The sequence below is a fragment of the Aquila chrysaetos genome, chromosome 26 (genome assembly GCF_900496995.4).
Source record: "Aquila chrysaetos chrysaetos chromosome 26, bAquChr1.4, whole genome shotgun sequence".
In the NCBI taxonomy this organism is placed as follows: domain Eukaryota; kingdom Metazoa; phylum Chordata; class Aves; order Accipitriformes; family Accipitridae; genus Aquila; species Aquila chrysaetos.
This window is the reverse complement of record NC_044029.1, coordinates 13323871-13348174: the sequence shown is the minus strand read 5'-3', so window position 1 is coordinate 13348174 and position 24304 is coordinate 13323871.

The following is a 24304-nucleotide window of genomic DNA, read 5'->3' as shown; positions in this document are numbered from 1 at the left end:
ACTCTTCTCGTTACCCTTACCTATGGCTCTCCTTATCAAAAATACTTTCTTCCCTCTTTGATCTCTCTTTTGCCTTTTTTTCCATACAGGTGTATCTCATTTCCACAAAATGCCCCAGGTAACGTAGGAATGGAACATTTCCTATCTATTGGATATCATCTTTTATTGTGAGATTACTTCTTTCTGGTGTGTTAGGAGCCAGCAAAATCTATGTCTGTCTTTGCTTCTTTTACCAAAGATCAAGTATTTCACAGTTCCGATTTATTTCAGTTTGGACTGCCACCATCAAGGAAGGGCACCAAACACTCCTATATTTGATTACTGCAGGTTGTTTAGACTGTAAGCTGAAATAAAGATTTCAGCATATGGACTAGAAAATGTAAAGTAACAATCTATTCTCTGTTTTATCGTAATGCACACTGCTCCTGAAAACAGATGTTGTTCACTATTTTCTCTCTGGAGTCAATGACCTTTCTTCTAATCCTTTCCCACAACTCTTTCTGGATTTTAAAACCTTTGAAGCTGCTGCCTCACTGACTCAGAGCTTCAAGCAGTACAAAATGCTATGGCTGTAACACAGTATTAATGTTCATAGTGGAGCTGATGATAAAACAGATTATTTTTCTCCTGACAAGAAGTTTCAGACAGAAAATCTGATCACCTCCTCTCTACCCCGACCATTTTTGGGGGGGGGTTGGTTGGTCGGGTTTTTTTAGATAAGGAATTCTTTACATCAATATTTCCCCTGAGTATAATTAGAAGTGTTATTTTCCTAAGGTGAATGCTGATTTGAATATGACTATCTTCTTCACTGGAAAATCTTCACAGTAAAATTTCTACCACATCCGGTTTACACATTTCTGCTGCTCTTATTTATGGCAGAGTCTGTATGTGTACTGGGTTTGCGTGGCAAGGTTTTGGTAGCGGGGGGTCTACAGGGGTGGCTGCTGTGAGAAGCTGCTGGAAGCTTCCCCCACGTCCGACAGAGCCCATGCCAGCCGGCTCCAAGACGGACCCGCCGCTGGCCAAGGCCAAGCCCATCAGTGATGGTGGTAGTGTCTCTGTGATTATAATATATTTGAGAAGGGGGACAAAAACTGCTGGGGGAACAACAGCAGCAGAGAGAGGAGTGAGAGCCCCAGCCCTGCAGACCCCCAGGTCAGTGCAGAAGGAGGAGGAGATGCTCCAGGCGCCAGAGCAGAGATTCCCCTGCAGCCCGTGGTGATGAAGACCATGGTGAGGCAGGCTGTCCCCCTGCAGCCCAGGGAGGTCCACGGGGGAGCAGATCTCCACCTGCAGCCTGGGGAGGACCCCACACCGGAGCAGGGGGATGCCCGAAGGAGGCTGGGACCCCGTGGGAAGCCCACGCTGGAGTAGGCTGTACCTGAAGGACTGCAGCCCATGGGAGGGACCCATGCCAGAGAAGGAGGGAGACCCATGCCAGTTGTGGAGGACTGTCTTCTGCGGGAGGGATACCACACTGGAGCAGGGGATGAGTGCGGAGTCCTCCTCCCCCTGAGGAGGATGAAACAGCAGAGACAAGGTGTGATGAACTGACCCCAACCCCCATTCCCCATCCCCCTGTGCTGCTGAGGGGAGGAGGGAGAGAATTCTTGATTGAAGTTGAGCCTGGGAAGAAGGGAGGGGCGGGAAGGTGTTTTAAGATTTGGTTTTCTTTTTCATTATCCTACTCTGATTTGATTGGTAATCAATTAAACTAATTTCTCCAACTCGAGTCTGTTTTGCCCATGATGGTAACTGGTGAGTGATCTCTCCCTGTCCTTATCTCAACATACAAGCGTTTCGTTATATTTCCTCTCCCCTGCCCAGCTGAAGAGAGGAGGGATAGATCAGCTTTAGTGGGCACCTGGGGCATCCAGTCAGAGCCAACCCACCACCATCATCCACAAGGCTTCTTCTCAGGGCAATTTTATCTTTAATTCTTCTCCGAGTCTACTCCCACCTGCAGATCCTATCAGTAAGCAACAAGAGACATCTTATTTCCAATATCAGTGAGAATAAAACTTTTTCTGTCTCTGTATATTACCAGAAGTTCAAGAATACTTTCATTTTTCTGGGTAAAACGTATAATGGCAAAACTAAATCATTACTGTCAAAGTTATGTTCATCCTCTACTTAAATGAGTTGAGTCACAGAAAACAAACAAACAAACCCAACCAATCAAAAACCCAAGAGTTTCATTCAGACCACAAAAGAAGAGTAACTCTAAACTTCCTTGAACTTGAAGACTCATAACTAAATAACGTTTAGGTGATCCCAAATCTGTACTCTAAGTTTTTTGAATTTGTATTGGCTACATTTAAACTTACCAAAAACTCATAGTATGCACCTCAGAAGCAGGCACCATTTAATAGCCTTTAACACAAAGCTTCAAAATTCACCACAGAAAGACACAGCTTTAGAGCCCTCTTCTACTTGACATGTCTACAGCTAGTGTAAATTCAAGTGATATATTATGTGCAGTTTCAGTGAGATGGAAAAATTAAAGCATATGGTTTTCTGAAAAGTCTGAGAATTCTGAATCTTCTGGTTTTAGTGGCCAAGAACCCAAAGCACTTTTTTATAGTTCTAGGGAGTTGTTGCCATCTTTTTGTCAACACTAAAAATTCCATCTTGTCTGAGAAAAAAAAAATGCTGTGTGGACTTGCATCCTTTCTAAAACCTGTTATTTGGTGTATTCTGACCACGATAATAATGGAAATAAGCATTTTGATTTGTAAAATATAATAGTACAATACATTTTTGTCTATAGTTTAAAACAACGTCTTACTTAGCAAAGACTATATGGTAAAATATTCAGCCTGCAAACATGTAAGTGTAAAAAAGAAGAAAAGTTTAAGCCTTAATTTGTTCGTTCTTTGTTAAAAAATTCTCATTTGAGACTAGTGCTTTTTGGCCAAGTTTTGTTTTGGAATAAAAAAGCAAAGCAGACCACTTTAGCAAGTGGATTTTCTAATGCATAGGCTAGCCAAAAAGTTTAAAAATCCCTGAATAATTAACAGGTATTTATAAGAAGTAGCTCTACAAGGAGTGAATTCACTAAAGGAGGTTTAGTCAGCCTTAATAAAGGCAGGCACCTTTGAGGGTGATTGCAAGTCAAGTAGAACATTGAAACAAGGGCAGAAAGGGAAAGAGCAGACCAAAGTTGATTGCCAGCCCCTACTGAACCCCGCAGAAGAAAGCCCACGTGGTTCTGCCTGTCCCAGCATCACTCTTGTAAGTACCTAACCAAAATACTTATAACTGTATTCCTCTGTGGAAAGAAACTGCTTCATTATAACTGGTGGTAAAGCTCAAAATACTATATGAATGTTAATTGGTCTTAGGTTTCAACAACATTTCTTCCCAGCTAAATTATTTAAGTGGTGCATGAGTCTATTCAAATTCTGAACTCAGGTTTTAACTCCAGTCCTCAGGCTGCGTTGATTCGGTTGTTCAATATGACGCTGCTCAAGATTATACTTAGCAAGAACTACATGTATTGTAAGCAAACCTGTAATGTGTGCCTGTGTCTACTCATTCCCCTCATATAAAGGAAATAACCTGTTCTTTGTGCTCAGGGCATTCTGACTGTTTCAAATTCCTGACTGTGTAATTTACTTTGGCTGATGTTTGTAATGCTTGTTTGGTTCACACCACTTGGTAAAACGTCTATGCAAGGCACTGTGGAGAATTGCACCCGCATCAGCAACTTGTGGCTGACCGATTTATGAGAAATATGATAACCCTGAGATTGGCTTCTTATTTACATTCTCTTATGAAGTAGGAAATAAACTAGAAGTTAAATGAAATCAAACATCTTGTCCATTTTTCTGTCCATTATCTTTTATGAGTTTCAGAAAAGCACAGCAATGAGTGATTTACTTGATTAATTTGTCGGACAACTAGAAGAAATGGCTAGTTAGCTACATAATGTGTTGGTAAAGGTAGGGTTCCAGGACATCTCTTCTGTGAAAGAACTATGGTTATTTCAGAAACGATTAATTCTGAGATATTTCTAATATCATGCATATACAGAAGTAATAGAGCTATTAAAGAAAATGGTGTGAAGAAAAGACCTTGACCCAAATTCATCCCTGGGGTAGTTTCAACGATTAGAGGGGAGTCATGCTAGGAATAAAGCTGACCCCCATGTCAGGATTTTAAATCTCAGTGATTTTTAAAGGTAGTAGAAAAGACTTAGTGAAATTACAGATGTTATTTAAATAACAGTGTGATTCAAGAGGATGTGAACATATGCTCAAGCATTCAGCTAATGTGACGGAGCTCAAGACCCTGAACAGAATGAGCACTTTAACCACTATGACTGTTTTGGCATTTTATGGAGGTGGTACCCAGTAGACTGTAGTGAATAACAGACAAGGAAATGGTTATCTGGGCTTGTTTGAGAGCAAATTAAAAATAATTTAATTCTGAAATAAATTGTAACAGGTAGGGTTATATATTACAGACACAATCCCAGAGAAGATACCATTCAAAGCACTTCAGAAATATTTAGCATGTTTCCTCACCGGCTGATCTTGCATGTAGGCAGGATAAAAGGTTTTCAGGAGGCATCAGAAGTGGAAAGAATCTGGTAGGGACTGACAAAGTGGAAACTGAAAAACAGCAAGGGTCTGTTGTGAGGAACAGAATGGAGGTGGCAGGGCACAGCAATTCACAGGCAACTTTTCTTTCATTGTTTGCATGGGGAAAAGCTTAGGGCAAGGAAGGGGACAGTTCCTAACCACATTCATATATCACAAATATACAACAGAGACATCTCCCAAGCTCCCTGCCCAAGTGCAGATCTCTTGCAAATCTTTTAACTGGACATACCCTTCTGCTGGATATTCGCTTAGTCCTGATGAGCATGGCTGAGTTTAAGAGTTGTGGTTTCCTTCGTGTCTTCCCTGCAGTGTGGCAGCAGCAATAATCACCCAGCAGTAGAGGCTGGTGCTCTGGGGAACAGCGAGCTTCAGAGCCCGGTGCTTCCCAGGGCTGGCTGCTCTGACGTTGGGTCCCCCACAGGTTACCCTTTATGTGGGGATATATGGGTTGGCAAACACAACTGCTTCCCTCTGGTTAGGGCAGAAGGTGGGTCCCATCCGAGAAGCACATCAGTTGGCACATGGTTCATGCATCATCCTGTTGCTGGAAAAATACTACACTTTGCTGCTGTGGCTTTTATTTTTTCCTTTTTTTCCCCTCTCTTTGTTCTCTTCTTTTTTTTTTTTTTAATTTATTTTGATTTTCTACTGTATCTGCACCTTGCTTCTGGGAAAGTCCTAGGTCATAGGCTTCATACTTAACATCTTACACACCCTATTCCAGCCCTCAGGCTGGAAAAATCCCCTCAGGACAGGGACAATTCCCCAGTCACTAAACATACATCTCAAAGCCATACTATTCATGGAAGAGGTTGCGTTTGACAGCTACGGAGAGTGATACCATTTCCTGAAGAATTTTGCCAGTGGTCTCAAACCAGCGTACTGAAAAAGAGATTTGGAAGAACTCAGAACAAATGAAAGAAAAACAGTACTGGCGTAAAATAAGACTATCACAAAATCCAAAACTGACAGGAAATAGAGTTTCAGAAGGAGATGCAAGAAATTTCATAGACCTGCAGCTAGAAAATAAGCTGCATAAAGGGTGTATTTTATCTTAAACCCTGGTAGGTATTGGCCAGCTTAATCCTTCAATTATCAGAGTTTGTATCCCTCATAATTACCAAACAACTGTGCCAGTGCCATGATCACTTACTGCATCAAGGTTCAAAGTTATCAGTGGAACTACATAGGAGGAAACTGTACCAATATCTCTCCATCCAGAGGGGATGTTCAACCCTGTGAGGCAATGCAGACCATGGAGCACAGAGCAAAAGTGTCAGAGGTGCAGATAAAACAACTTGCGGCTGATGACATCTATTGCTATAATTAATTTCTGCACCAAACTGAACATATCAGGAAGCTAACCATGTTTAGGTGAAGATTTTTAAGTATAGAGCTTGTTAGAGATTCCTCATTTTAGAAGGTCATGTGCAAAAATCTGCTACTTGCTTCCCACTGAACAAGGCCACACCATAAACAGGATTTTCTATTTGCTCTGTTAGAAAGAATTTCCAAAGAATGAAGAAAACCCAGCAGAATTTCTGCTTTTGATGATCTATTTTATGAAAAATTGCTCAGCTGGAACCTGCAAAAATATACATTAAGATAGACAAAGGAGTTTTACAGAGTTATGTTCAAAAATAAAGTCCTATCTCCTGTAAAAAGAAATAATAACCTGCTGCTTAGAAATACAAAAAAATCCAAAACCCAACACAAACTGAAACCTACAGTTGCTACTATAGAGAAAAAAGAATCACAGAAGCCTCTTTCTATGAACGTCTGTCAGCTTGAGGTTGAAGATGAGTAAGAAGAAATGCTGCCCGGGCACAGCAGGCATGTCGGAAGTGACCATTAAAAAGATCTCAGATAATGAAGTATCCTCTTCTCCTTGACAGAGATGATGAACATGGATGAATGACCTGGCTGATATTACTTGGTCTGAAAGAGTTCAGATCTGCTTGCTGAGCTATTACTTGTTAGTGGATGCCATGCAGAAAAACAGGATAAAAATACATCAGTCCTGTTCATCACAGGGTTCTGTTGAGAATGTATTTTATATTTTTTATTTATATTTAAAATATATTAGCCTTCAAATGCACCAGATTACTTCCATTTTAACAGTTTATATGCTGCTTTTTTGTAAGTAGCAAATAGCCTACTGACCACACAGTTATTCAATGACGTACCAAAAGTCATAACAGAAATCTGGAGTTACTTCTAACCAAAAAGCAGGGTACTCTGGCTACTCCACATATTAGAGAAAAAAATATTCATAAGTATTTTGATAAAACTCCTATTCACTCTTCTCCTACAAGCCTTTAGCATTTTGTTGTACCGAAAAGAAAAACATAGCATCTCAGGGAATGATATAAAAAAACTGGTAAAAGATTTGATGTCAAAAGGGAAAGCTTGTGAATTTATGTGTACAATTTTCCATCTGAAATTCTATTTAGACATCTTTTGTTCATTCTGGAAAGAGCTACATAAAATGCGTTGCCTTTACTTGCCTATCAGCTCTGCTGAAACAATTAAACACTTGCACTATAGAATGAATAGGAAAAAGTACAATTCGTTTTCAATTCACAGAGAAAGTCGAAGATTTAAATCTATGGACTATCGCTTAAATAGGCCTCCTGTTTAAAATATGGCTCTTGCATATTTTGGACAAAATTTATGTGTCAATATACTATTCCCCAAAACAGATAGAAGACCATTCTGCACAAAGAAATGGCTGGTGGTAGAAATGTCCAATAAATATCTAGGAACTGAAAATAGCAGGAACATTTTTTATGTGTAATGCAGTACATTTTATGAGGGAAAGTTTTTGTAACATATATAGAATTACACACTCTTTGCCCCTTAGTGTTAATGGAAGCTGTTCATATCACTCCCTGCATGCCATGCTGAAAGTAGTTTGCTCCCCCAGGTCTAGCAGTTAAAAGGAATTTGGTATTGTAGACTTTTGACTGATTTGGAACAACAGAGAGATAAATGGATGTTTAATGCACAGACATTGCAAGTCACATTGGAGGCCTGATCCTAAAACCCACTGAAGTCTGTGGGAAGCTTTCCATTGCTTTAAATGGAGTTCAGATCAGGCTCCCATGTGTTGCTTGGCAAAGCCACAGTTAAACATTTGACAATGTTTGTATTACAACCGTCCACTTTCACTGGGTTATAATCTCAGTCATAAATATTCACTCTGGACTCAGCTCTTGCCATATTCTGTAGACCAGTTTTCAAAAGTGGCTTTGATAGTTCATAAATTGTCGTCTGCACAGGTTGCATTCTTTTAATGGGAATACACACATGCCTCCAGAGAGACTATTTATTCAGGAGTGCATATGTGTATGTATGTTTGCATACTAAATGCGGAATAAAACACTGAACAACTCACCGCAGCGTGGACAGGTTTGCCACTGCAGTCCTTTCGGAGCCTCTCCCCATTTCTTTGTTACACAAACCCTTTGACCACCCCTGCATGCCAGTGCCCCTCCTGCTCTCCTCCGAACTTGAGACGTGGGAAGAAATTTCCCCCCCAAAGACACTTATGTTCAAGTGTGCATCAGTACCTACCTGCGAGTGACCTCCTGAGGCTCCCGCCATAGGCAAAGGAGATCAGTCAATACAGTCCATCACACCTAAAGTGAACCATCTCAGCCTGAAATACCTGATAGCAAACTCCTCCCTAGCCTTCACAGACTACTGGCTAGATCTCCACTGGCTGTGATGGGATCTTGGAAAATTAGTTTGCAACAAAACTTTATGTGTTTTAATCTTGAACGGACTGCCAGCTGTGAAGCTTGCATCCGCTGCCAGAAAACCTGCTGGAGCTTTCATGCTCATTGTAAAGAGGCACAAAAAACTGGAAACCAGTGCGCTAAGGAACTTTTTACCCTCTTCTCCATTCCCCACGTTTTTGTGAATTCCCGCTGTCTCATCCTCTCCACCTCACCGGGACCTTTCCTAGGGAGCACTGAGCTGTTGCTATTGCTTCAGCCCTGACATTCGTTTCATAAAGCAACCGGTTTGGATGACGGAGTCCAAAAGCTCATAATCCTCCAGACGCAGGGCAAGAGCAATGCACTGTCGAACCTGAGGATGTGAGAGATTAATTTCTGATACCCTGCGTCAAGAATGGGCAGCCACTGTGCAGCAGTACGTTGCCCCTGAGAGGACCCGCAGGTCTCAGAGGGAGGGGAAGAATTGTTCTGTTTCTGCCAAGCAAGCTACGCCATCTGCTTCTGTCACCTCCTCCGAGTTGCCAGTAGCTTCCTACCTCTTCAAAGCCCGCTGGAAACTGGAGTGGGCATCCAGGAGCAGTGGCTGCCTGCTGAACGGTGAATAGCTGCCCAAGAGCATGCTGTTCCTCAGGGGCGGACCGGGGCCAGTATGCCTTTGGGAAGCATTTGATCACCTCAGCTGCCCACAGCGGTCCAGAATCACTTGGCAGATTGGCTGTGCAAGATTTGGTGAGATGTTCACCTGAAAGGCTGGGTAGCTCAGCATCTGGGAGCAAGCAGCAGGCTGTCTTAGCGAAAGTCTGGTAGATCCATGCCAGATACCAGCCTCCAGCTCTGGCACACTGATATCGTCCTGTCTCTCTCGCCAGATCGTGTCCCATGTGAAGAAGCAAGCACGTCCCACAGGGCCTGGAAGCCCTTCTCCTGTGTTGGAGTTCCAGGATGAGCTGAAGGGGAAATGCAGCAAATTAAGGCTGGCTGAGAGACCCACATAGCTCAGAACATATGGTCACAGTTAAAACAGAAGTACCATTGGACCCAGCTGCTGCCTTAGTTTACTCCCTCAGCCAGTCAAGAATGGATGACTTGGGTTTCTTTTCCACATTTTGTTATGAGAACAAACCTTCCTCCAATAGACTTGGGCATCAGCTGTTTTATTTGGCCTCAGTTTCAGTGTCATGTTGACTTTTTCGGTTCTTTATCAAGCAGCAGTACCCTTATGAGCACTTTCCAGATAAATCCATCAAGCTCCTTTTCTCTTTCATGTCTCACTAACTCTGTCCCTGGGATACAACCACCCTGTTCTCTCCTCAGTCAGTTCTGGGAACGCACATTAGCACAAAATTGCATGAGCTGTGCTTTTGTCACCTACCTGGTTAAATGAGGTACAGGTTAGTTTAATTGCAAATCTTTGAGGGAACAGCCTTGAAGCACATACCTTGGGATGTGTAAGTTCTCAAGGTTTAATGCTCTTTATAGCCTTTCAGTAAGGCCTGTAAGAATGACTTTGAATTGACTGACAATACTATAATCTGTACAGCAAAAATAAAAGTGCCACAAAAGTATTTTCTTGCTTTAAACTGCTCATTGGGTAAAATGGAAATATTTAATGTAAAATTACTTTAATTCTTAGATACCTATGACAATTAAAAAATATAAAGTTGAGTTTTAAAAAGCCAAATTTCCCATATGAAAAGCCGGCTCAAATTTGGGAGGTGGGGGTGTGTTGGGTTATTGCTTTGTTTAGCTTGGGTTTTGTCCTTTACTTGAAGGAAATGGATGACTTCTGTGATGCTTCTATACACAAAGTTAGGAGCAGAAAGCACACTTTAAGGATTTCAGGCATCTCATGGTTTAATGCAATAGATGATATTGTACTCTGCATGATTAAGAAAAAAACAACCCTAAGGATCTTTAGTGCTTATATAGCGCTATCTATTCTGCATCAGCAAATGATTTAATCAACTGTGACTATAGCCAGACAGTAAACATATGTTACTCCTCCCTCAAGAAGCAGTAGATCTACCCTTGTTTGTTGATTCAAGCATGGAGTACACTTCAACATTATTAGCCAGTCACCCATGCTTTTAAATACAGAGAGAAGATCTATTTGCTTGCACAGAGAACAGTGAGTACTTGCAGGGTAGAGAAGAAAAAACCTGAAGAAGCAAGGTGGCAATTATCCACCCGAGAATGGAATTATTTGCCAGCCCGTAACTATACTGATAGATTTTTACAAGAACACTCTTGGCAAGAAAGTGGTGCCTTGTTTTGCTCCCAGAAGCACAGGCTGCTGAAAACGACACTGTGGAACAATAAAGACATTGATACACTGATGCTGTAACATCATTTTCTGGGGAGTCACTTGCTTGAGGGCATGTTTCACAGCATGGCACTACAAAGCAATGGTTACTTTTGGTGATATGAGTATTACATATAAATACACTCAGCATGTAAGAAACTAACCACAAAGATGATAGACATGTTTGTTCTCCTTTAATATATTTCTGCTTTTCTTCCTTAGTGTTTCTCCAATGCACTAAGGTGCTTGATGCTCCCCTTATTACACGATTTGTATTCCTTTCCCACACTCTTCTAAACACACTGCCACTTAATTGGTGGCTCTGCCATAAACAGGGACCAACGGTAGGATCTTCCAGGGCTGAAACACCTAACTCACATTGATTATAGGCTATATCCCTGCAGTGAACTCCATGTCCCGCATTCGATACCGGCACTCCTGGCACTCAAGGCCATGCTAAAAGTTGTGGGAGTCTTATTTTCACACCAAATACTGGGAGCATCCCATCTGCCCTCTCTTCTACAGTACTTTTAGTAGCAGTGGCTTCACCTTTTTGTTCTTTGAATCAAAAAGGGAGGCTTTTTCTCACAATTTCCCTGAGAAACAAGGAGGGGAAACTTTTAGAACTGAATCCCCAACACCAAAGAAGTGTCAGACTCATGAGGCCTGTTAAATCCCAGTTGCTGCATCATTTCAGAGACGTGTTACCATTTTCCCTCTCTCCACCTCAGTGGGCCTGCCGAGGCTAGGATCCCCATTTGTCCGAGACTGGAAGAGCAGCCATAGTCTTGTACCTGCCAAATGTGACCCTCAGTAGCCCCCGCAGAGGTACTCCATCCATCCTGCACTGTGATTCTTCTCCTGCTGGATCAGGTGAAGGGCCAGACAGCAGCTCCGTTACCCAGGTGCCATCTCAACGAGCGCTCTATATGCCACATACCAAGAGAATTGCTCGGTTGCTATTTTGGCTTAACCTTTAAGGTGAGGCTTGTCAGCCTCACTTCAATCCCTGGGAGGTAATGGAGCAAATCCTCCTGAAAACCACCTCCAAAGATATTAAGAACAAGGTGATTGAGAGTAGACAGCATGGATTTACAAAGGGGAAATCATGCTTGACCAACCTAATAGCCCTCTGTGATGGAATTACTAGCTTAGTGAATGAAGGGAGAGCAATGGGTATTGTTTATTTTGAATTCAGCAAAGATTTCAATGTTGGACACTGTCTCCTGTAGCATCCTCACAGACAAATTAATGAAGTACAGACTAACTAGACAGTGAAGTGTACTGAAAATAACTGCTGACCTCAAAAGGTTGTGATCAACAGCACAAAGTCCAGCTTGAAGCCAATCACTGGTGGTGTACCCCAGGGGTCAATACTGTGATGAACACATTTTAACATCTTTATTAGTGACCTGAATGATGGGACAGAGTACACTCTCAGCAGGTTTGCAGGTGACACAAAACTGGGGGGGGGGGGGGGGGGGCAGTTGCTGATATGCCAGATGGCTGTCCTGCCATTCAGAGGGACCTTGATGGCTGGAGAAATGGGCTAGGAGGAACTTGATGAAGTTCATCAACGGGAAACACAAAGCCCTGTAGCTGGAGGGGAATAAGCTCATGTACCAGTGCACACTGGAGGGTGACTGACTGGAAACCAGCTTTGTGAGAAAAGACCCAGGGCTCCTGGTGGACATCAAGCCAGCAATGCATTCTCACAGCAAAGGCAGCCAACAGCAACCCGGGCTATATCAGCAATAGTGTTGACAACGTGTCAAGGGAGGTGATCCTTCCCTTCTACTCAGCCCTGGTGAGACACATCTGGAGTGCTGAGTCCATTCCTAGGCTCCCCAGTACAAGAGAGACATACAGACACTGGAGCAGGTCCAGTGAAGGGCCACAAAGATGATTAAGGCACGGAGCATCTGATATGAGGAAAGGCTGACATAGCTGGGACTCTTTGGCCTGCAGAAGAGAATGCTCAAGCGATCTTATCAATGTGTACAAATACCTGATGGAATAAGTAAGGAAGACAGAGCCAAGATCTTTCCAGTGGTGCCCAGTGACAGGACAGGAGGTAATGGGCACAAACTGAAACACAGAAGGTTCCTTTGAAGCATAAGAAAAACACTTCCTTTTTTACTGTCAGGGTAGCCATGCACCGGCACAGGTTGCCCAGAGAGGCTGTGAAGTCTCCATCCTTGGAGATCTAACGGGACACGGCCCTGAAAAACCTGCTGTAGGTGACCCTGCTCCGAGCAGGGCTTTAGACTAGAAGATCTCTAGAGGCCCCTTCCTACCTCAGCTGTTCTCTGACTCCTTTTGATTTGAGGAGCTAGAAAGTCTGTTCTGCTTTGAATAAGCCATATCCACTGTTCTGTGCTTCACTGTTATGAAAGGAAAAATAGGTTTAAGTACTTTTACTACCAAGAACCATAATTACTGTGTAATATAAACAATACTTACCTCTTCTGTGGTTGTGGTAAAGCCCTACCCTGTCCATCACCAAAAAAACCCCCAAACAATGAAAACAAAAAAACCAAAACCCCCAGAAAATTATATCCAATTTGGGAAAAGTCACTGCTCTTGAAGATGTACACTTCTTATGCTTTGGGCAACTTATAGTATCAAATCCACAGACCACTTAGGTGAAGAAACAACTAGTTTGTAAATGTCTTTCAGGTTTTGGCAGGAAATCAATGCCAAATTGCTGTCCTGTGACAGCTGTAGAACTTGTCCAGGTATGCTAAAATAGCTGTGAGTGGTTGAAGAACATTTGAGTAAAAAGCGTGGAGCCTGTAAACTTACGTACTTGCAGGGTTGCACCTAAGTGTCTCACTCACATTTGCAGGTCTCTTTAGGTACCGCTTTTGGCTGTAGCTTTGTCCCCCTCAGTCTGAAAAAGTGCGAGGCACTTTGTGAAATCCCTATTTTGCCAGGGGATGACGGCAAGTTTATATCTCTGGAGTGGAAGAGGAGTTTGTCAGGCTGCAGAGGTTAGCATCATGCCCAGGATGGAAGCTGGCAGCTGGGCTGCAGCCAGTCTGTGCTGGAGCAGCAGCTTCTACCCATCCATAGCAAGTGTTATAGAGTCCTTGGGTCTCTGTAAATATAACTCTGCCGACCCTTCTTCTGATCCTGCTGCTTTCCATATTTATTATGTGTCAGTGTGGAGACTCTTTCAGCAGTTCTTGTGGGAAGCTCAAGCAAACCACAGTGTCACTACGAGGGCTTCAACAGCACAGTGCTGACTTTTTGTAGTGCTAAGAAGTTTCATCCAGAAGAAATGTTTGTGGCCACCTTAATAACTTTGAATCTTTTGGTTGTTCAAGCAAGTCTTGCTCCTCAGTTCACAAATTACTTTCTTCCAGTGTCTTTCCTGCAAGCGTAGCAGCACATGGTTCTGTTCTGAGAAGTTTAGTATATGGCCAGCTAAGATTTGCTCCCTCAATGCCTGGTGAAAATGATGATAGATAAATCTCCAGCCACCTGGAATAATTGAACCCTTACATGGAAGTTAAACATATTACCAAAATGTTAGATCAGGCTAATCAATATCAAGTAAGAATAAAAAGTGTGGTTTGAATGACATTCAGAATGCTCCATCTCAGTCAAGGAAGAAAGGGGAAAATATGTAATAAACAATTTCCCCCTTAAACGGAAAGATTAATTGTACTGTTAAGCAAAACTGTGTGTGCCAGAATGCCTCATTCCTTTCTATTGTTAAAAGCACATTAATCATTACAGATACTGGATTTTGGGGGAGCCTAATTAGCAATTAGATGATGTTTCCAATGTATTTTCTTCAAAGTCCCATTGCTTTCCTTCCTACCTTTTCAACTGTATACATACATTTTTCAGTGCAATATGGTATACGGTATTAAACCAGATAAAGTGTAGATGACAGTCACAGCTGGTTATTAATATTGATGTTCACCTAATTAAATATCATAACCCTGAGGTGTTAATTTATAGCATCTTCAGTAAAAATCTAACAGATTTGAATGTATTATCTACATGATAGAAATAAATCATCCTGGCAACTGTTCTGTAACATTTAGTCATTTGAGGAAACTCATTTTCTTAAAAATACAGTTTTACACCAATTAATTAACTTTATGCCTTTGAATTGAGAAAGCAATCTTCTTTCTGTGCTGCTGTGGTACTTCACTGTAGAAATCAGATACTTTTGTGGTTGATGGTTAGTAGGAAATTCTGGAACTTACAAATTACAAATAATATCACATCCCAAAAATGATTTAGTACTTCATCATTAGTGAGTTTCGTATCTGATATTAGATAATCCATATGTTTGTAGGACTATTTTTCCCCTATCTTTTATTTCCTTCTCTGTAATACCAGATATCAGCTCCTCTGTAACCAGTCATTTACCAGGCCTATTTACATAGCCTAAAACTAGGCATAATCTATTATATCTGAAATGTAATGCAGTGCAGCTACATAAAATGCTTTTTCATTGGGAATAGTAGATTGAGAATGCTGCATGTCATGATGCAACAGTTTTTATTTTTAATCAAAGGGTTGAGACTGGCAGTTCAGATTCAAGCTAAACATATTTCATTCAGCCTCCATTCCCTGGTGTAACACAACAAAGTCAATAGCAATGTTCCAACCCATCTCCCTCCTCCTCTTCCTAGGAATCAATTGTGTTTGTTCACTTATCAACTTCTAGATCATATTTCATTTCTATTCTGGGGCATCAAATGTGATACAGGATAGCTGCTACCTATTTGTTGTAAATTACTTCTTGCTGCAGATTCTTATTCCTTTGCTGTGTAATTCATATCAGTTCTAATCTCAGAGTCTAATAACACATCAGAGCTTTTCAAAGACACTAGGCCAAATGTGTAGTTTGCTTCAGGAGTCTGGCTGGGGTCTGATCCTCTTAAATACCATCTAAATACAGATGAGTATTGAGCTGAGTCCACCTTCTGTTCAGGATTGTCTGTCTGATAGAGATTTACATTCATTTTGCACTTCCCCATTTGGCCTGAAAGTTTAGAAGTGCCCCCACAGGGGGGTGACCCTAATGATCCCTTGTGATCATTTTTAGGTGGGCAGGCACTTGAACTCTTCCTTTATTCCCTGAGAAAGCGGAAAAATTAGACCTGAGCAAGAATATAATTGCCTTTACCTGCCAGTGATAGGAGATTGCAGTTATGGAGATTTGACAGCAACGACTTCTGTCCCTGCTCCCAAAGTGAGACTGCTTAGGTGATTTTTTTTCAGACCAATGGTAATCTAATGCATTTTAATGCAGCTGGCTCTGGAAGGCTGGGTCTGTCTTCTTCTAGCAAATGTAACAACTAAGATACAGTCAGACTTCTTTTATCTGACTTGCTGACATTATGAACACACGGAAGATACCAAAGCAGAAGATTAACAAGAATTGTAAGCAACATATCAATCAGTTGAATATTTAGTCTGCAGAAATCATATTTAAGGAATTTTGGAATGAAAATTCCAGGTGTGGAAGAAACAGTTGACAAGAAAATACCTAGATGACCACTTTTTTTTCTGTAAATGTGCTTTTTTTTTTGTAGGGAAAAAAAAAAAGGGCAAAGCAAAACTATAAAGTTAATTCAGATTTCTCTGTTATGATGAAACACGCAAATTTATCTTCTTTAGTGTTTTTTTGTTTCAAAAAAAGACTGAGAGAAAAAGGTTTTAATGTAGAAAATAGCTTTCTCATACAGTATTTTCCCCACACAAACACTATTCTGAGACTCAATATGTTGTCTCAGTAATGTCATTGTCAGTCTGAAAATTCAATACAGAACCAGTTCAACTCATAGACCTATGAGTCAGACCGCATGCTAACTAAAATAAAACGAAGTTGAATAATGAGTTTAGACACTATGATGCTGAGCATTACAATCTCCAGCTTGAAAGCACCTGGCTCCAAAGCGGAATTATTTGAGCATCTTGGTTTTCATTATTATGCTTAGATACATCCAGCCACCTTGAAAGAAGCTCCAAAAAACCCCACACATGTTTAGGAAAGAGAAACTTAAATGTGAGGGGATGTTTAAAGCTTTTTAATAAGAAGCACCAAGCATATGGCCTAAACATAGACTCTCACAACAGTTTAGAGGCACCACACTCTCACTGGCATTTGTAGCTTTGAACCCTCCTCCGAAGGAAGGCCTTCAGCTCCTTTCAAAACTCCTTTCACAAATGGAGGAGGAACCTGTCTTCCTCTTTGAGACCCAGCAGCAGGAGGAAATGTTCCTTCTCTTTACACACAAGGATTGAGTATCCCAGTATTTGAATTTTTTTTTTTTCATGGTATGACCAGATAAAAGAATGTATTCCCATGCCCCTGGGCTGGAAGCTAGCCTGCCTGTCCTGCAAGGGTATCCTGATGAGCAAGAGAAAGGCTATTCCCGTGTTTCTTCAAAGTGTGACGACCAGGGCTTCTCCTCTTCCTCCTTCACCCCACAGCGCACCCACAGCTGTCCAGCTGCACACCCGAGGTTAACCCCGTCCTTCTGGGTAGGGCGGCTTTGAGAGGGGCTGACGAGGTGCTGGGTCTGGACCCCCTCAGCAGGTGACAGAATTAAACAAAGAAAGTCCTACAGCCGCTCTGCTGGTGTATTAAGCGCTTCCTCAGACTTTGATTTCTTTTTCTCTTTTGAAGAGACAGCTCCCACTTCATTTTGTAAAGATCACCGATTTGCACTACTATGCTGATAATCTGTAAGAATCGGTCCCTCAGCAAACCTATGCCCTGGGATGAGTGGCAAATGAAATCTGATTTAATTTAGTGCTGCTCTTTTTGACCTGCTCTTTTTCGATGTACCTTGGCACATCACTGAGTCTTTGGTGTCAGGGAAATTAAATACTGGGAAAAGGTGCACAGGGAATGTAAATTCCCCCAGGGCATTTTGGACGCTGAACGCTCATATTCAGGATTACTGTCTGGGATTTAGAGAGTTAGTTCCCAGTTTAGGCCAATAATCATATTTTGGATGTAGCCCATTGAGTCTTTTCTACACACAATATCTCAAATTGAAAGGAAGCCTAACACTACTTAAGGCTTCTGAGAGGATTGCTGTCAAGTCACAGAGAACAGGTAGCAAAACCATTTTTTACTCCTCTAAGAACTTCTTTACTTTATGAACAACACAATATTTTCAGTAGATGAGTGCTGAAAATGATAGGGACAAGATATTGATAGTTCAGAAAATTAATCCAGAGCAATGACCAGCTAAACAATCAAAAAACAGGTTTGGGAGCCTGGAGTTCATTCTCTCTGTCAAAGTGGCAAGCAGCTCTCTGTACAAAGAATGGGGATTACAGCATATTCTCTTATCTGTCAAAGTACGGGAGGAGGAGGCTTTTGCAAAGACATTTTTAGTAAGCCCACCAGGACAGAATTACAATTACCCATTGTGGGCAGATCAAATGAGAACACCGTCACTGATGCAGCGTTTTTTGCTGTGACAGCAGTTGGGATCTGGACGGCAATTTCAAATGCAGAGCCTTAACTGAGTGAGCTCAATTACAACTTCTATGTGTTTCCTTGATTACACCAGGCATTAAAATACGCAGAATAACATTTTATAAAAGCTGTTTTTCAGTGAAGACAAAGAAGGGGCAGGAGAAAAAGAGTATCCTTTTCAGGAGAAAGCTAGAAATCATTGTCTCAGAGTCAAAAGCCAGAATATCACATATAACTTTATGTTTATTTTACATATTTTTATAAATAGACTTCCAATAAAGCAGAAAATTCATGTCAAAGCAGATAACTATTCTATTAATCCGCAACAGACTTTTTTCTTTTCTTTGAGAGTGGCAAATCTATGATTTAAAAATACTACGATGGGCTGGGATGCTGCTGTTAATGGGCAGAGAGGGAGCTATGCGACGAAGAGGCAACAGTGCACCAGATACTAACAAAGAAGTAACAGACTTCTTTTAAGAAGACACTGAGACAGCATAATGCTTTTCATTAGGGAAAAAAGGTGTTGCTGTTTGCTTAAAAAGCTTTTCTTCAGATAAAATCCCAGAAAGAAATCTGTTGTTGGCAAAAATAGTGAGCAAATTTTAGTGTGGGGATCAGTGCTAGACGTGCTAGAGCTGAAACTCACTCGTGGAAGCATTCCTGTCTTTAGCAGCCTGTGATGAACTGTAATTGTGGTCACTCCGTACATCACTACCAGGCAGATTGGTTTGAATAATCTTGGCTGTGAAGACTTTGACCTGAAACAATGCATATCGACGTCAGCCTACCTGGCCTTGTCATAAGAATTTTTTCTTTGCTGTGTGGTGACCTAGACAGACTCTAAGGCAGGTGAGTTGGTAGTAAGTGAAACTTTTTCCAGTAAGCTATGAAGCAGATATCTCATCCAGTTCCCTCCTTTTCATATAATGCTATTTTCTTCTGTATTTACACACTCCCACATGCCACAAGAGCAGTGGAAGGCACATTCTGGGACTCTTAAAAGTCATGTTCTTCCTCCAAAACATAGAGAGATTAATAAGCCTGCACAACAATCTTTTGTGAGAGAGTTTAACCTCTAATGCACCTTGTTAATAGCCTTCCACTTTGTAGAAGCTGTAAAATGCTGACTGTTACCCACACACATTCAAAAAAACTAAAATATGGTACCTTCAACCTTTACTCTCTAGGCTTGTAATGGCTGTGCAAGGCTGACCTGCAACGTGCACACACAAGCAACAGAGTTAGCGTAGGTTTAATACCCAAACCACAGGTTCTTATCGCTAATTAATTGAGAGAATAGTACCTCCCTCTCCCCACCACCTTCACTCAGCCTGCCCACAGGTAGCAAGTGAACCCATTGATGGGCTTTTGACATGCCAGACCTGCGTCTTGTACGAGACTCAGTGCAATGTCTCTCCAGAAGTGATAGCAGCTGGCCACTATTAGCTTGGAAGAAGCTGTACTCCCACAACAATGTCATCTCTTCTGGCATCAGTGTTTTAAAAAAAACAGCGCCTGTTCTTATTACACATATTTTAACAAAGCTCTATAGAACCAAAGCAAAATGTAACTCAAGCTCTAAAATAACTGTCTCAAAGGTATTTTAAATCCTAAATTGAATAAATAGAGATCTACGAGGCATTCAGAGAAATGTAACGCTGAGAGGAGGGCAGGGGTTCAAACAAAACCAGCCTATGTAACACTGAGTCACCAGCTCTGATAGTCTTACACAGAACTGTGTAAGAGAGGCAGATTTTTCTGCTAGTAACAAAATTCAGCTAGGAAATTCCGGTCACTGTAACAGCCTGCAATCTAGCCTGCAAGGCTAGATTCTTGAGACAGAAACTCTTTCTCCGCATATATACAGCTCCCAACATAAATAAGTTTCAGTCCAGATTCAGGCCTTTGCCCTTTGCCAAAATATAGGTAGCAAGTAAAACTGAAATTACTGTTTTTTCTCCCTTGGGGTAATCTTTACCTCTTGTCTGGTTTCATCAGTGCTGGGAACTTGTTCAGATGATTGTAGTCAAGACATGCTGCATATTAGAAAAGGTTGCAATGCTGTCTTTCATGGTTTATCCTTTACAGCTACTGCAGTCACGCCAAATGTCACCGGCCTCTGCTGACCCCAGTTTTTAGTAAAACAATGAGCATAATGCATTAGCTAATATTCCAAAGTGTTTTGCAAAGTCCTAGGTCACTTACCATAAATCTGTGCCCCAGATCCATTTGTAATTCTCCTGGGTGTTTTCAGGTCAACCTGTTGCCATCTTGAGTAGTGGCTGTATAAAATAGGTCAAGTGGTTAATATTCTAATGAATCCATTGCAAATAAGTCAGCCCTATAATAAACTTCTGCAAAGGTCCACTTGTCAGTAGAAAACAAAAATTATTCAAGCTAAGGAAGATTTTTGCTTTAGTAGATCTCAGGATATCCTTTCTTATTGGATTTGCAGTAGTGCTTTCGCCCCAAGGTGAGGAGAGACTTTCTTTTGAAATAGGTCAGTGCCAAATAGAAAATTATATGAAGATGAAACAATTTTCAGAAATCTACAGGAATTCAAAATGTCGTTTGTAAGAATAACGTAGGCAGTTAGATAGCTACCATGGTGTACACCAGTGCAGTACAGTTTGTTCTATAGTGTCTGTTCAAGTGTGCAATACCTGCAATACATGTGAGGAAAATCCTCTCCAAAAGGTGTCTCGTGACACTTAGTGCTTCAGGATGGAAGGGACCGTTGAAGACTTGCAGAAGAGGAAAGCAGTTCCCTGCAGATCTGCAGAAGGACTTTGTCAGAAACGTTCACTACCAGTAGGAGACCAAAAACTAAGAAAGTTCAGAATAGGTCTAAGAAGAAGCACTTTGGGGTATTACTTAGCCAGAGATGGTGCCTTTGTGTTCTGTAGAAAAAAAAAATCTTCAAATGAAGAGTTATGAAGTAGTTTGTTGACACCTGCAAAGAGACCCTGTGGGGTGGCATCTGAAGTCTGTCATGTCCAGTGACTCCTTGTGAGAATTCCTCCACCCATCTCTAACCATGCAGAGACAAGTAACAAAAATTGGACTAGTATAAACAGTAAGCAGTGAAACTGGGGTGACATCTCATTAGGAAACCTCAAGCCAACTGTGTAAATATAAATAATCAGAATGTAAATCTGAATGAAGCAGTACATGCATAAATATGCAAATCATCAAAGGATCTTCCAACCCACAGTATGCTGTTAATCCAATTACAAGAAACCGATTGCCAATCTGACTTGAGAACGTCAGGATTACTGGTACATTAAATCTAATGGCTCCCTGAAGCAGGAAATGAGGTGGGTTAACAACAATTAAATGTTGGTAGTCCAGTCAAAAATGTGGTGACATCACCCTGGCCACATCAATGTGATTATGAAGAAAATCTGTACTGTACAGCAAAGAAGTTCTGAGAGAAGCACCAGAGAATTAAAATGTGGATCTCTGAAAAAATTCCTTTCTCCAAAAGATTTCTCGGCACAGCAAGTTAACAGGTGTGTTGTAAATAGTCTAGTAAATTTGATCCCATTACAACTGAGAAAGTACATTTTTCCCTATTTCAAGGAATGCAGGAAATCACTTCTGAATGAGTAAAGAGCAAAGGGTGTGTTTTTTCTCTGTGACTTTATTTTTAGTACTTACTCTTATTGTGAGTGATAGATTCTCACTTGCACTTACTCTTATTGTGAGTGATAGATTCTCAGTTCAGTGGCAGTCTTGAAAACAAGCAGAGAAAAGTTGTACTATAATTACCGTTCAGCATGAAAGTACCAAAACAGTGCGCATACAAGTTGACATGGTACAGAGTGTATGGTGGATATCTTTTCTGACACCATCAAATCCTGTGTTATTCCACTTTTGTACCAGTGTAGTTTCACTAAAACCAGTGGACTTAAGCCCAACAAAATACACAGGAAGAAGGAATTAGAGGCACCAGGGTGCATGTGCAACATAACACAGTCTTTAAAGTCTCCTTGTAAAAAGCTGGAAATGCCTGGCCTTAGACAAATCAGACATTAAATAGTTGCCCTAAGCAATTTGACATAAAAAGTCCTGCTCTGTGCTAAACAATAAAATTGCCCCCTCTCTCCTTTCCTCCCTGGGAGGAGCTCATTCCAGCTGCCCAAGAAATTTCTTATCATTTTTACCCACAACACACTTTCAGCTCTCCAGCACCACAGATTTTCTTCCTGGTGTCCCTTATTCCTACCTCATATTCCCACCTGGAAATACAGATGGCAGAACTGCCTCCAGTGTTGCCAAATGTGGAGCGGATCAGGCATGGCAGTGTCACTCTCAGTCATTTGCCCCGAGTTCTCCTCTGATCTCTAGCATAGATTTTAATACAATTATTTTGGTAAAACATTTCCTTCCTTTGGGCCTCTTCCTTGCTCTGGAGAACCCACTCTTTCATCACATGTATGGATGATATTTGGGGAAGCAGGGTGTTCTGTGCTACAGCAGTGACAGAAATAATTCTAAAGGACAGGTGACCTGAAACATTAACTAGTGGGCAGATGCAGGCAAATTGCCTCAGTAAGCACTGTGACTGTGTATGATCCTTTCCACCTGCTAATGAATATGCATGTGGAAAATAAGAACCTCTTTTTTTTTTAACTATGTTGAGTTTGCATTAGTAGTGAATAAATCAGGATGATAAAATGTGAAGTCATCCATATTTAAGATTTAACAGAAAAGGACAGTTATAATCTGCCCAGGAATAAATATAGGTTCAGAACCAGAAGGTTCCTGAATGTCAGAGGAAGGAGGTCTGTAACACTCAGTAAGCCTTCAGGTCTGGGACAGGGGAAACAGTAGTTTTCAGGTAAGTTTACAGAAGGGATGCAGTTGTCTGAGGCCAGAATTTCCAGAATGCCAACGATTCTGATGCTTCTTTTTAATCCCACAGACTGCTTTGGCAGGCTAAAAAGAACTGTGTGCAATTAGCATCAAAAAGAAATTAATCTGAGAAGACAAAGGCTATCATCAAAGGATAACATGGTAAGGAAAAAGACAAGGCTGTTGATAAAACTGTAATGGGAACTGGCAGAAAAGAATCTCCACAGATGTAAATTTTGGCATAATCTTGGGCATTATTAGAAGAACATAGCCAGACTGTGCTATGTTAAGAAATTTGCTTCTCTTAGATTTCCTAGAATAAGAAACATAAATAGCTAAGATAACCAAATTAATAAATAAAATAGTCGTATACAACATCAGCTACTACATAACCTTGGACATGACTAAAACACTTTGATACTTAAATGTTGACCCTTTCCTAAGGGCAGCTTGGTTTCTGCCACTCAGCATATCATGTAATGCACAAGCCCTGGCAGTACTCACTCAGTTGTAACATAAACCCAGTTAGATCTTCAAACTCAATATTCTCTTGATTATTGCACTGGTGGAGTCATATTCAGAGCAGTTTTCAAACCAGCACAAGCAGACCAAGCCTTTGACAAAACACAGAATCCCTGGTTGCTATGTGATGTGTACCCTCCTCCCAGCTGTATACCTGAATAGTTTAATATATGGATTTACTTGTTACCATGGCTGGCTTGAAAGAAAGGCTGAAATCCAAATATATCTGTGTCCTGGATTACTCTGATTTCAGTAGCTCTCTCTTTTATTTAAATATTTAACAGTTGTTATATTTAAATATTATTTTACTTAGCAATATGAATATCCCTAAATCTAATGGCTAAGACACTTGTATAAAACAGGGAGGCAACAGTTTCAGGTCCTTCCTCAAATTAAGGAAAACAGGGATTTTAACCTGATTCTTGCTAATTGGTTATTTAGTTACAAAACTGGTCTCAGAAAGATAAAGCTTCTTGTTTGAGAGAAGTGAGTTTTACATGATGTGCTACACTCCCCTCCAGTCTGGAAACAAGCAATTACCTTTAAGACTGAGGATTTAATGCTCTTTTTTTTTTTTCTTTTCTTATTTTTCTTTTCTTTTTTTTTTTTTTTTTTTTTTTTGTTTTTTTCTTTTTTTTTTTTTTTTTTCCCCTCCCTGTTTTCTATTAGTTCTCCTGCACCGGCTTTCTGGTGTCCCTTCCCCTTATTTGGATCCTGGTTTCAGATAATAAATCTGGGTAGCAGAGCAGCTCAGCAATAGTCGGCGCAGCTCTGTGTCTTACTGGGCCTTGATTTAGGAGTTTTG